Source organism: Macaca thibetana, chromosome 4 (assembly GCF_024542745.1).
Source record: "Macaca thibetana thibetana isolate TM-01 chromosome 4, ASM2454274v1, whole genome shotgun sequence".
NCBI classification, from domain to species: domain Eukaryota; kingdom Metazoa; phylum Chordata; class Mammalia; order Primates; family Cercopithecidae; genus Macaca; species Macaca thibetana.
In genome coordinates, this window is record NC_065581.1 from 53,926,469 (window position 1) to 53,940,345 (window position 13,877).

The following is a 13,877-nucleotide window of genomic DNA, read 5'->3' on the forward strand; positions in this document are numbered from 1 at the left end:
GATAAATTACAACACAAGCAAAAGTAGGACAACACTAGTTAAGAGCTGGAAGCACGTGAATCTTTAAGAGACCGAGCAAAGGGCAAAGGTTTAGTAGGGGATTGTTGGAGTTTCCTTCTATTATATATTGTACCTTCACCAATAGAACTGAAAGTCTAAAATCATACTATTTAGAAACCAAGAACATATCAGCATTAACCAGATTGATCCTACAGGCATCTGTAGGATCTGCAGGAAAGTCACTGCTTGACTTTCAGGTGTGGAGGTGGTAGGAAGAGCCAGAGAATGGCCTGAAATAATTGCAGAGCTCCAGTGTTTGAAGAACGTATAGGAACCTGGTGAGGTGAAGGCACCCTTTCCTTTGCTTAGTGGCTTCAGGATGTGGAATGAAAAGGAACATGACATCTACATCCAGGTGAGAATTAGGCTTGGGACAAAGGGTGGTGAAGTATTAGTCCAAGGGTCAATAAAAGAGTAAGAATCACATGCAAGTAAAAAGATCCAGGCAGAGGGGGTACAATAAGAATTTCTCAGTCCTGTTCCTATTGACACTGTGAGTTTTTTGTTGTGTGGGTGTCCCGTGCATTGTAGGTGGGTTAGCAGCATCCCTGGACTCCTCCCATCTGATGCAATAGCATCCTTCCCCAGGATGTGACAACAAAAAGTGTCTCCAGGCCTTGTCAAATGTCCCCGGGGGGAGGAGACAAAAATCACCCCAGTTGGGAACCACTGATGTAGACTGAAAGAATAGGCAAGGGTCATAACACACCAAACATGGGGAGCCTGCAAGCCTGGAGAGAGTCTTTGAGGCTGCAAGGACACAAACACCGAGGGAACCTTGTAAGGGGCCTTTTGCTGGAGCTGATGGCCTGGCTGGGAGCCACTGGCCTGGCTGGGAGCCACCAAGAGCATCCAGCTGGTTTGCATACTCTTCTGTAACTTGGCCGGGGTAGGCTCCCGGTCAGAAGAGCTCAAGTCTAATTTGTTCAGGGCTTGCACTCCGTTTGTTTTCCATTTGTTATGCAAGCACAGGTTTCAATATGCAATTCACCTGGGCAGGTGATATGCTTGTTTGCAATATAAACAGCTTGGAACCTATTATCTTACATGGTTGTTTCACTTCATCTAGCTTCACTGTCTGTCCTCCTCACCCCTGATTTGTAGAGGAGGGAGGAAACGAGGATGGTGGAGAGACTTGGATGCAAGTACTGCCACCTCCAGCCTTTATGAGAATTAGAAAAGGTGCATCTCCGGCTGGATGAATTAGGAAAGAATGTCCCCTCAGGGAGGATCAGGAGTGGGGCTAGGCTAGGAGAGTGGATGGCACCTTATCTCCAACCCTAGCTGAGAGCGCAGAGCTGCATGTCAGCACCTCCATAGTGAATGCCTGCAGAGTTCCTACGGGAGCAAGCCTCTACCATGCACACTACCTACATCTTACATAGCCCGCGAGGCAGAGGCTTACTCATGTAAACCTTGGGGGCAGACATGACACATGGAGCCCCTGAGCTCTGAGGACTAAACTTTCTTACCAGCAGGATTAGAATTTTAGTATGACACATGGTGAGAAACAAAGGCAATGGATTCTGTAGGAATGAGTGTAAGGTGGTTTAAGAATATTCTAAAGGAGAAAAAAGCAAAATGGACAGCTAGGACAGGCTGTGCAAGTTTGCTTCTGTGCATCTGGCCTGATGAGCCTATTCATTCATAAATTTAGGACCTAGGTGATCAACAAGAGCACTGCATTTTTGCAAGTGAGGGCAGACCTCTAAAATTCCTCCTAAGGTTCAAACACTAATGGCCCAAGGCTGTTAAATGCATCTAGTTCGGGGGATGTGTTCTATAAAGTAAATCATGAACTGCTGCGTAAATTCCTATGCACTGGTTGTTGCAGAAAAATCTTCCTTTGGTGACCTTGGAAGACTAGACATGTTAGCCCTCTTTCTGCATGGGCAAGGAAGGTATCATGCAGCCAAAGGACAAAGATTCTAAGTCAAGAAAATGCCCATTAAGTGCAGATGTGTCCACATGTTATAGATGGAGACCTTGAACCATAGGGTCAGATTAACCCTAACATTGCAGAGTTGCAGAGGGTGAAGTGTGAATGGAGACCTACACAACAACTGTCTAATTTTGTTTCTTTTGAGACAGGCTCTTGCTGTGTCACCCAGGCTGGAGTGCAGTGGCGCAATCACGCCTCGACCTCCTGGGTTCCAACAATCCTCTCACCTCAGCCTCCCAAAATGCTGAGATTACAGGCATTAGCCACCATGCCCAGCAAATGTCTAATATTTAAATAAACTTTCTTCCATCTTTGTACTTTGGCAAATATACGTTCATAGCAAGAAAACGGGGGGAAAGTGAAATTTATGGTTTTTATTTGACTGAAAGTTGGCAAAAACTAGAAGAAATAATTGAACTTCATTATTACACGACTGTGGGTGTTCTGTTAATGGGCTGACATGTGTGAATGTATAATAAAGACATATACAATTCATGCATTATATATTTATCCATAAAATTAATGTTTCTTGCTTTCATTTCAGGAAAATTATAATTATATTGTTATAATCAGTATTTTCACATAATTTGTGATCTATTGACAGTAATACCTAATTAGATTACCTTTCTTGAATCTTAGTTTTTCTTTTCATTTTTTCAAATTTCCATTTAGAGAAACTGCTCTGCAGAGGCAGTAGCAATTGCAATTGTCATTAAAATTCTTAAAGCAACCCTTCAATGTGGAAATGAATCATGAATTTTATGTCAATCATTATAATTGGGTTGCATATGGTATATTGCCATTATCACAGGGACTATCACAAAATAGTTTAATTTCATCCCATAAATTGCTATCATTTATATAATGATTTTCAAGATTTCTTATAATAATATCTTAAAAGTCTATACCCGTATATTTTTGTGAAGGTTTGCTATGGTGTTTCAGGCTTACATGTGCAGACCTACATATGCACACCTTTAAGACTAACGTGAAGGCCAGGTGCGGTGGCTCATGCCTGCAATCCCAGCACTTTGGGAGGCTGAGGCAGGTGGATCACGAGGTCAAGGTTTCAAGACCAGCCTGGCCAACATAGTATTTTCTCTACTAAAAAATAAGTTTGTTTTCTTAAGACTTAAAATATGTTCTCTGAGCTCATTAAACTGAACATTGTATTTTCTCTACCAAAAATACAAAAATTAGCCGGGCATGGTGGCACGTGCCTGTAGTCCCAGCTACTCAGGACCCTGAGGCTGGAGAATCACTTGAACCTGGGAGGTGGAGGTTGTAGTGAGCCGAGATCCTGCCATTGCGCTCCGGCCTGGGTGACAGAGTGAGACTCCATCTCAAAACAACAACAACAACAAAAACCACCTAACATGAACTGTTGTGAATATTGTGCTAATTCATGAGTAACTCCAGAATCTTAAATTGGAACATGAAAGGAAACAAGACTCTTGCATTCAGGCTGAGAGGAAGATTTTGGAGAGTTAATTGTCTTTCCTCTTACCAAGGAGCTTCTGTTACCCCAACTCTCCTCACTCCCCAAGGCAGTGTCCGTGTCTGATGCTAGCAGAAGTACAACCTACAAACCATCACAGCTCTGGATGTTGTTACCTTTTGTTTGGAGAACACAGGGCAGAAGATTTAGAGGTCCCCTGGGACCTAAATGATGTTAGTCATGAGTGGTGTTCAGGGTTACAAGTTGCACTGAGCCAGTGGTGAATGTGAAGTGATCGAGGACCTTCTAAAGTGAGGGCCCAGGACCACTTTACCCTAGTCCTTGAAGGCCAATGCTGCACCCCTTGCTAAATAACCATACAAATATTACTGCAGTGGGTTGAATGGTGTCTCCCATTAGAATGTCCACGTTCGAATCCATGGAACTTATAAATACAATCTTTTTTGGAAAAAGAGGCTTTGCAAATGTGTTAACTTAGGAATCTTGAGATAAGCTCATGCTGGATTATCTGTGTGGGCCCTACATTCAATAACAAGTGCTTTCATAAAAGACAGAGGGGAGACGGAGAAGAGGAGAAGGCCACATGATTACAGGGGCAGAGACTGGAGTGACTCAGCCACAGGCCGAGAATGAGAGTCAAGTTATAGCCTTCAGAGGGAATAGGCCCTGCTTATAGCTTGATGTTGGATTTCTGGCCTCTGGGACTGTGAAATAATAGTGTCTGTTGTTTTAAGCACCAAGTGTGTGGCAATTTGTTACTGCAGCTACAGGCAACTAACGCTGAAGATAACAATGACTAATAACCATGAGCATTTACCATGTCATTTGACAGTGACTAATAACCATGTGTCAGGCCCTCTGCAAGCCCCTTTTACAAGCATTATCTCATTTGAATCTCACAACAGCCTCATAAGATTGGCATGATTATTCACCCCAATTTCCAGATGAGGAAACTGAGGTTCAGGGGCAAGCAGTTTGCCTGAGGTCACATGGCTAGCAAGTGACTGAGCTGGGATCTGAACCTAGATCTGTCTGACGGTAAGACCTACTTGAAGCACACGCGGAAGCCTCGCTGCCTGGTCACATATGGAGCTGTTATAGACAAGCCCTATTCTTGGTGGTTCCGGGTTGATAGTTCTGTGTTCTTTGGCCCCCTACTTAAAGGGTGGTCCAAATCTTTTAGCACTTGCCCCCTCAACCCTCAGCTCTGTACCACCCCTCAGAAGTGATACATAAATTATAATCAACCATTTATCTAACTAAGAAGACCAAGGGAAAACTTTCCTTGCTATAAAGAAACATTTTAGCCATGCTTAGTCACATACATTTCTTTGCAGCTATTTCGCCTCTGGGTCATTCGGGTTTATTTGCACATGTTGCCAAATGAATCAGAAATCTTGGGAAATGGTCTTTGGAGAAGGACAGCGATCAGAATGATTTTTTGTTAGTTTCTTCTCCCAGGAGAAACTTTTAGTCAGAAGTAAGTTTGTTTTCTTAGGACTTAAAATATGTTCTCTGAGCTTATTAAACTATCAGAACATGAAGTCTAGACTCTGGTAATAGTATGAGTTAGAAAGGGTTTCTTTCCTTGTCTATCTTTGTCCAGTCTATTGGGGACTAGAAGAGATTGTTCCCTATCTACTGGCCAGCCCAAAGACTGTGTGTGTGTGTGTGTGTGTGTGTGTGTGTGTGTGTGGTGTGGCAGCGGTGGGGGGGGTGGGGTCTGGATGAGGTGGTTACGTTTATTTTGTTACCTTTTATTTTCTTTCAAACAAAATCTACACCCCATTTTACAGATGGAAACATTGAGTGTTTTGGTGACTCTAAAGGATTTTCTCCATGGTGACTCAACTATGCAGACTTATTACAAATGCTGCGCTTGTCCTCTCAAGAAATCATTCCATTTAGTGAAAACGAGAGCTGTTATACAATGAGTTTTGAGGCTAATTTTAAAGCAAGTCATGTGTCCCTCCCATTGCTCTGACCCAAATATGAGACAGGGATTCAAAGTTGCACACAAAGAAAACCCAAATCAATCAGGAAGCTCTATATGAACAATTTAGTGGGTTACGGGAATGCAAGCTTCATTTTTCAGCCACTGCAATGCTTCATCACTTGACATTTATTTAGTGTTCCTGTTAGTGCCTGGGAGACTGCTGGAAAGGAACCTTGAGTCCCAAGGTGGAACCTGGGACTGACCTTGGGTCACTTGTTCTTTCTGCACCTGGGTTTCCAGAGCAGTAAAGAGATGCTATTCTAACCTGTCTTGCAAAGATGCCTTTGTCGGGTGCTAACCAACCACTGCTAATAGAGGTTTGAAGCCATGGTCAGGAGCATTCTCTTGAAGGCCAACGGTGAAGGGAAAGGATAGAGACAGGGTTGCAGATAATCCTTAATGCAGCCAGGGCTGAAGAGGGTTGGTGCAGACCTAAGGTGCCAGCTTAGACAAAACAAAAGTTCACCCCTAATTTCATTTGTCTGAACCCTTTCTTTTAATTTTATGCAATCACTGGGCCCTGGGGAGCTTTCTTCCTCTCTTATTTCTTCAAACCAAAACCCGTTCCCAGGAAATAATCTGATAAATTCATTTGCATCACGGAGAATGGACAAACTGTTATCTTCTGCAAGCCCTCACATGGAAAGTCTTAAAGCAAAAGTAGTGTGTCAGTGTGTAATTCCAGGCAACGGAGAAGATGGGGAAGAGAGGTGAAACCTGTGCTGGGGCAGGGAGTGTCGAGGGTGGTCAGGAAAGTTAGGGTCCCAGCAGGACAGGCATTGCCAGAAAGGCAGGCAGAAGTCATTAGCAAGGTATCCAGTGCCTGATGAAGCAGACCATGAAGCTGAGGAGATGAAGAGCAGAAAACCTTGAACAAAAGCTCATCTGGGAAGCTATTTGCTTTTTCCCTCAAGCAAAAGATTCAAGAAAAGCAAATGTGTGTATAAAACTCATTCATTCATTCATTCATTCATATAAAATTGTATTTGCTATGTTCCAGGTATCAAAGGGATAGCCAGGAAAAAGATAAAATCTCTGTCTGCATGGAACTTTCTCTCAGGCTAGTAGGTGAAGCTAACAACAAACAAATAATTTCAGGTGGTTGTAAGTGTTTTGAAAAAAAGTAAAACAGGGAAAGGAGATGAGAGGGTGATGGAGCTGGATGAGGGGGTTAGGAAAGGGTTCTTATGCATGGCTGCCTGAGTTAGCAAATAAAAATACAGGACACCGCGTAAATTTGAGTTTTACATAGATGACAAATGCTTTTCCTTTTTCTTATTTCAATAGGTTTTGGGGAACAGGTGGTAGTGGGTTACATGGGTAAGTTCTTTAGTGGTGATTTCTGAGATTTTGGTTTACCTATCATCCAAGCAGTGTACACTGTACCCAATCTGTAGTCTTTTATTCCTCACCCCGTCCCACCCTTCCTACAGGGTCCCCAAAGTCCATTGTATCATCATTATGCCTTTACATCCTCACAGATTAGTTACCACTTATAAGTGATAACATACGATGTTTGGTTTCCCATTCCTGAGGTACTTCACTTAGACTGATGGTCTCCAATTCCATCCAGGTTGCTGTGAATGACATTATTCCATTCCTTTTTATTGCTGAATAGTATTCCATGGTGTATGTGTATATACATATAATGTTTTCCTTTTTTTTTTCTTTTTTCTTTTTTTTTTTTTTTTTTGAGACGGAGTCTCACTCTGTTGCCCAGGCTGGAGTAAGTAGAGTGGCGCCATCTCGGCTCACTGCAACCTCTGCCTCCCATGCTCAAGCCATTCTTCTGCCTCAGCCTCCTAAGTAGCTGGGATTATAGGCAAACACCACTGGGACCAGCTAATTTTTGTATTTTTAGTAGAGATGGGGTTTCATCATGTTGACCAGGCTGGTCTTGAACTCCTGACCTCAAGTGATCCACCTGCCTTGGCCTCCCAAAGTGCTAGGATTACAGGGTTGAGCCACTGCATCCGGCCCCCTATATACCACATTTTCTTTACCCACTCATTGATTGATGGGCATTTGGTCTGGTTCCATATTTTTGCAATTGTGAATTGTGCTACTACAAACATGCATGTACAAGTGTCTTTTTTGTATAATGACTTCTTTTCCTCTGGGATACCTAGTAGTGGGATTGCTAGATCAAATGGTAGTTCTACTTTTGGTTCTTTAAGGAATCTTCACACTGTTTTCCATAGTGGTTGTATTAGTTTACATTCTCACCAACAGTGTAAAAGTGTCCCTTTATACCACATCCATGCCAACGTCTATTATTTTTTGATTTTTTGATTATGGCCATTCTTGTAGGAGTAAGGTGGTATTCCATTGTGGTTTTGATTTGTATTTCCCTGATAATTAGTGATGTTGAGCATATCTTCATATGTTTGTTGGCCATGACAAATTTTTTTTAGTATCAATATGTCCCATGCAATATTTGGGACATACATATGCAAAAATATTACTCATTTATCTGAAATTCAAATTTAACTAGATGTCTTGAATTTTATCACATAACTCTCTCTACTCCCATGAGGCCCCCATGAATGAGGTGAGGTTGCATCCCAGGAGGTAACAGTAAGCGCAAAGTTTTCCAGGCAGAAATGATCCTAGTTTGCTTAGGAAGAAACCCTGTGGGGCTGAAATAGAGAGAATAGGGACGGGGAAAGGTGGGGGTTTAGGGGTGGTAAAGATGACCCAGTGGAGGTGGCCAGGGGCCAGATCTTGTGGGGCTCCAGGCAAGTGTGAAGAGTTTGCATTTTATTCTGATCTTTGGAGTTTTAAAGAAAACTCTCAGTATTCATTTCCATGAATTCATTTCCATGAATGCGAAGTATTCATTTCCATGAATATTCCAATATAGTATTGTATTTCCCAAAGCAATCTCCACTGACCTTAAGAACAGACTTTATGATGGGAGAGAGTAGGTGCCTCTGCCCTGGGAGTAAGAGAGTGATATCCCCTCTAACTCCACCTGACCTCCCTTTTCTCCCTCCACCCCGTTCACATTTTCTTCATTTTTCCTAACGCCATTTCACAAAACCTTAATAAAGGAGCTTAAAATGTTACTGGGAGAAAAGACTTAGGGGCTCGAATTCTTACTAGAAGGTAAATTACTACTAGACTGCATATAGTATAGATTAGGTGAAGATGAAAAAATAATGAAAAAGGGAAATCTGACAGTGCTGGTCAAGTGCTGGCAGCTTGGCTAGTTTGCCTAGCTGTGACCCTGAGAGTGAGAGTGTTTGCTGAGTAGAGATGAAATCCAACTCTCCCATTCTCTGTGGTGAGATGGCTAAGAAGTTCTCATGGAAGGGGAATTCACTGGGAACCAGGCTGGATGGGAACTGATACTGCCAGATGGCAGAGTAGTCAAAACAGTTAGCTATAAAGCCCACACTGTTTTGGAAAAGGCTGAACGTGCATCCCTGCCGCAGACCTCAGTGGGCTCCCATCTAATAATGTTTCCTGCCTCCTCTGCCTTTTGCCTCAGTTGATCGTGGATGACTCACTGCTCATCTCTGGCAGCTCGCTCCCTGCAGGGATTTATCTTTCTGAACCAGCCTCCTTTCTGGCCTTCTATTAAAAAATACTCTATGTTGAAAGAAGAGTCTTGACTGTATATTTGCGAGAGAGTTTCTCTACCTTACTTTTCATGCAATGTGGGATTTTTTATACCTAATAATACTGTTTTTGTTGTTGTTGTTGTTGTTTTGAGACAGGGTCTCACTCTGTAGTCCAGGCTGGAAGTACAGTAGTGGATCTTGGCTCACTACAACTTCTGCCTCCCAGGCTCAGGTGAATCCTCTCACCTCAGCCTCCCAAGTACCTGGGACCACAGGCACGTGCTATCACGTGCTAATTTTTGTGTTTTTTTGTAGAGACAGGGTTTCGCCATGTTGCCCAGGCTGGTCTTAAATTCCTGACCTCAAGTAATCCACCTACTTCGGCCTCCCAAAGTGCTGGGATTAAAGGCATGAGCCACTGTGCCCAGCCCTAATAATAATCTTGTTAGCTAAACAGAAGAGTGACCATGCTCTCCATCTTACAGATAGGGAAAGGGACGGAGGGAACTGACTTGCCTCAGGTTTCAAGAGTAGTAAGTGGCGGAGCATAAATTTGGACCTCTTATTTGTCTTTTCTAACACACTAGGGGTTGTCAATTTCTTTGAAAAATATTTAATAACTTGAGCAAGATTGCACGGCTTCATGCCTCCCTCTAAAATCAAAAAGTTCTTTTTCTGTAGAAACCAAGAGCAGTATCTACGGTGGAAAGAGCTTTGCTCTCATTTTTTAAAAAAGTGTTTATTTCAAATAGATTGAATCACTAGGTGATGGGCTAACTGATTCTTTCAAAAAAATTTAATGACCTCCCCATTATACAAACAATTAATGTTTATCGCAGTAACTTTTAAAAAGTTAGAAAGCCACAAAGGGAAAAATTAAAATCACGTATAATTCTCCCACTCACATAAAATTGCTATTGACATTTTGATATGGATTCTTCCTATCTTTTTCATACACATGTAAATGTAGTTGAACAAATTGGAATAAATGTGCTATAAAATGGTTGATAATTTTCTTTTTTTATTTAATGATATTTCCATGACCATTTTCCCACATTGTTAAATTGTTTCCAAAATATGTTTGATCAGAGCATACTGTCTAACCTATGAATGACACATCTACTGCACATAACCTATTGGTACTTTGAGATTATTACCCATTTTTTTATTATTATAAATAACACTACAGGCTGGGTACGGTGGCTCACACCTGTCATCCCAGCACTTTGGGAGGCTGAGGTGGGCAGATCACTTGAGGTCGGGAGTTTGAGACTGGCCTGGCCAACATGGTGAAACCCCACCTCTATCAAAAATACAAAAATTAGCCACGCATGGTGGCACACGCCTGTAATTCCAGCTACTCGGGAGGCTGAGGCAGGAGAATCACTTGAACCTGGGAGACGGAAGTTGCAGTGAGTTGAGATTGTACTACTGCACTCCAGCCGGGCCACAGAGCAAGACTCCATCTCAAAACAAAAAGCAAACAAACAAAACAAAACAAAGAAAAACACAACCAAAGAACGACCCTGCAATGACCATCCTTGGTCTTATAAAAACTTAGTGTTGTTTCCACTCAGTGATTTGTCTAGATCTTGCTTGGAGAAAAATAAAAAAATGGGTAACAAACAGAGAAAGTTAATACACATTAGTTTGATTTTTGTCTGTTGGAGAAGGGAAAAGAGCGAGGCCACTGATTTTAAGTGTCTCCTCTGTAAAGGTCATTTCCTCCCCCGTACTCTTAGTTCTATTTCTGCTAACTTGGCTCTTGCACTATCATCCCTGTAGCCTCTACAGTTTGCCCCAGCTTTCCATCCTGCCACTGCCTTCAGCTGCAATTCTTTATTTTTGCCCTACTCATCACCTTGGAACCTATGTCCTGGGTCTCACCAGCTGCTGATGGATGTTTTCTGTCTCTGCTCAGTGCCTGAAAACTTATTTCTCAGGGCAGCCAATGAAGGATCCTTAACACAATATCTGGAGTCATGCCCATAAAGCTCTTTGGCAAATCATTGCCCTGTTTTACCTGTGGGCACATCCCCACAACCCCGGCTATCATTGACCTCGGGGGGAGGGTAATAAGCTTAGGGATTATTCCCAATATTGTGACTTACGGATTTCTTTCATTTCCTCACTGGACTGAGCTTATTAGGAGCTGTTTGTTAGTTCTAATAACAACTAGAAAAACTGGAGTGATCATTAGTCCCAAGCTATAATTTGAAGAACAGTTAGTAGAGGTCATAAAATCAAATAAAGTTACACTGAGTGCCTTTAAAAAAAAATCTCATTTGTTGCAGGGTTCTAAACATAGTTTCCAGTGCCATCCTTCACCTTCACCATTATTTTTGTCTTCAGTTCTAAATGTGAAAGGTACAGAGCAGCAGAATTTATACATTAACTTCATAGGAGAACAGAAAGCTCATTAATTCTTAACATTGGTGGGATTTGATGTTCACCATCATATGCTCTGTTCCAAAATATGTCCGGGTCCTCTTTTCTGAGATGATTAAGATGTCCTATTGACAACCTCAGGGCTATTAAAAACACAGTGCCCTTCACATGTGAGATAAGGTTATAGCTCCCACAAGGGAGGGTTTGGGCAACATCAACATTAATCATCTCATGTTCATTCATTCATTCACAAATTCATTTATTCCAATATTTGAGACTCTCCTATGTGGCAGGCAAAAGAAAAAGCCCTTGATTTCAAGGCAGACAACTAAATGTAGATACAACACAATGAAAATATTACAGAGAAAAATAAAGCCAAGTCAAAGAGAGTTATATGTGGGGAGAGATGTGGGGGGTGATATTTTAGATCTGGTAGTTGGGGAGGCCTCTCTGGGGAGGTGGCATTTAAGTGCAGGGACAAGCCATGCAAATAAATATCTGGGGATGAGGACAAAGGCCTTGAGATGGAAGTGGCTCCTCTAGAAAACCAGGCAAGAGGTGAGGGCAGCTGAATGTGGTGAGCAAGGAAGAGGACGCGAGACGTGAGAGGGGTCAGGGCCAGCTCCAGGAGCCTGTAGGCCATGGAGAGACATAGGCTTTTATTCTCTGCAAAGCAACTGCCTAGAGGTGGCCCTGCGACACAGGCAAGCTAGTGACCTCAAAGGGGCCTTGGTCCTGCTCCATCCCAAGAGCTGATTCACTAGACTTTTGCGATCTCTGACCCCAGCAGCTACAACCTGGGATTCCCAGGAAACTGGAAGCATTTAGTTAGGGATTCTGGGGAGAACCTGTGGGTCCTGTGGTAAGGTCCCTGTGGCTGCCAGACCCACCCTCCTGGAGGTTTTATGATTCAGATGAGCTGCTCTGGCACTCTGGGTCCACTAGAACCTTATGGGATTTTTAACAGAAACATATTTTATTCCCACTGTGCCACGGGCAGGCTTTTATGGCCTCATGTAACCATTAACTGTTGCGTGGGGATCATAATTCTTTCTAAGAGACCCCCCTGGAGACCATATGATCTGTATCTATTTTCTTGAATCCTAGAACCATGCTGAGGTTGAGGAGGTTAGGTAACTTGACAAGGGGACATGGTTATTGAGTGATGGCAGGATTTCAACTCTGATCTAATTGGCTGGTGATATGGTTTGGCTCTGTGTTCCCACCAGAATCTCATCTTGAATTGTAATCCCTATAGTCCCCCACGTGTTGAGGGTGGGACCTGGTGGGAGGTGACTGGATCATGGGGTCAGTTTCCTCCATGCTGTTCTCACTATAGTGAATAATTTCTCATGAGATCTGATGGTTTCATAAGAGTCCCTTCCCCCTTCACTTCCTTCACATGCTCTCTTGTCTGCTGCCATGTAAGACATGCCTACTTCCCCTTCTGCCATGATTGTAAGTTTCCTGAGGCCTCCACAGCCATGCAGAACTGTGAGTCAATTAAACCTCTTTTGTTTATAAATTACCCAGTCTTGAGTAGTATCTTTATAGCAGTGTGAAAATGGACTGATACAGCTGGAAAGCTTGTTTTCCCTGTTATGCACCACACTAATATTTCCCAAATATTTCCATTCATTCACCAAAACATTTATTGAGCATCTGCTACGTATTCAGTGCTGTGCTGGGCACACACCAGGGATGCAGAGACACATGAGACAATTCCTGCCCTCAAGTGTCTTGGAATCAAGGGGGTTGTCTAGAATGTACACTGTATCTTCCAGGATGAAGTGAGATTATAACACACAGCCCTACACCCCAATTTTAGACTTTCTGAATGGAGATTTGTCTTATCCTCATAAAGGAACTTTGCCAGTTGCCAGGCAGGACATGACATATTGTCTATACTTGTCATTGTCTGTGCATCTGCCATTGCCATGCATGAAAATCATCCATTGATCCATCTGTCCTTAGTTACCATTGGTATGTAGTACCATTCTGTGCATTTCACTTACATATGATCCTTGTCACTTTCAAAGAGATCACACTGTGATTCAGGACTAAACTGAAAAGTCATCAGTTGCCCATCACACAGGGACAATGCAGCTGAAGGCAGTGGAAATTGCTAAGTCTCTGAGTGCTCACAGAATTGTTAGGGCCAAGTGCAGGCCTGACTCATGCATGGCGGACTATCATTTAGGTGGAGAACAGAAGCTTCAGATAATCAAAAGTTTCCAGATAATTTTTTAGAGAGGTGAAACTTCCAGAAATATCTTATTTGGTTGAGACAATAGGAACTACCCATGTAAACACATAGGTAAAACTCCAATATCTTTTGACGTGCCTCAAAATTATCTTTACAAGTACCTAAGAGATTATTCTCACATCAGAATTCTGATTGTTGCTGTTAGCATAGTTCCCATAATTTGTAATTATTTTGTTTGTCTTTGTCTTTCAGCCAAAATG

At 42.5% G+C, this 13,877-nt stretch overlaps 2 protein-coding genes across 2 annotated transcripts in view; both read right to left on the reverse strand.

Moving 5' to 3' along the window:
• Positions 1-8,004, reverse strand: part of LOC126953691 (glutathione S-transferase A4) — a 277,827-nt gene extending 269,823 nt beyond the window's left edge. Inside the window, exon 1 of the mRNA XM_050789285.1 lies at positions 7,995-8,004. The gene's annotated coding sequence lies outside the window, so the exon portion shown is untranslated. The remainder of the gene's footprint in view (positions 1-7,994) is intronic.
• Positions 1-13,877, reverse strand: part of LOC126953697 (high mobility group protein B1-like) — a 32,752-nt gene that overhangs the window by 11,579 nt on the left and 7,296 nt on the right. The window lies entirely within an intron of this gene.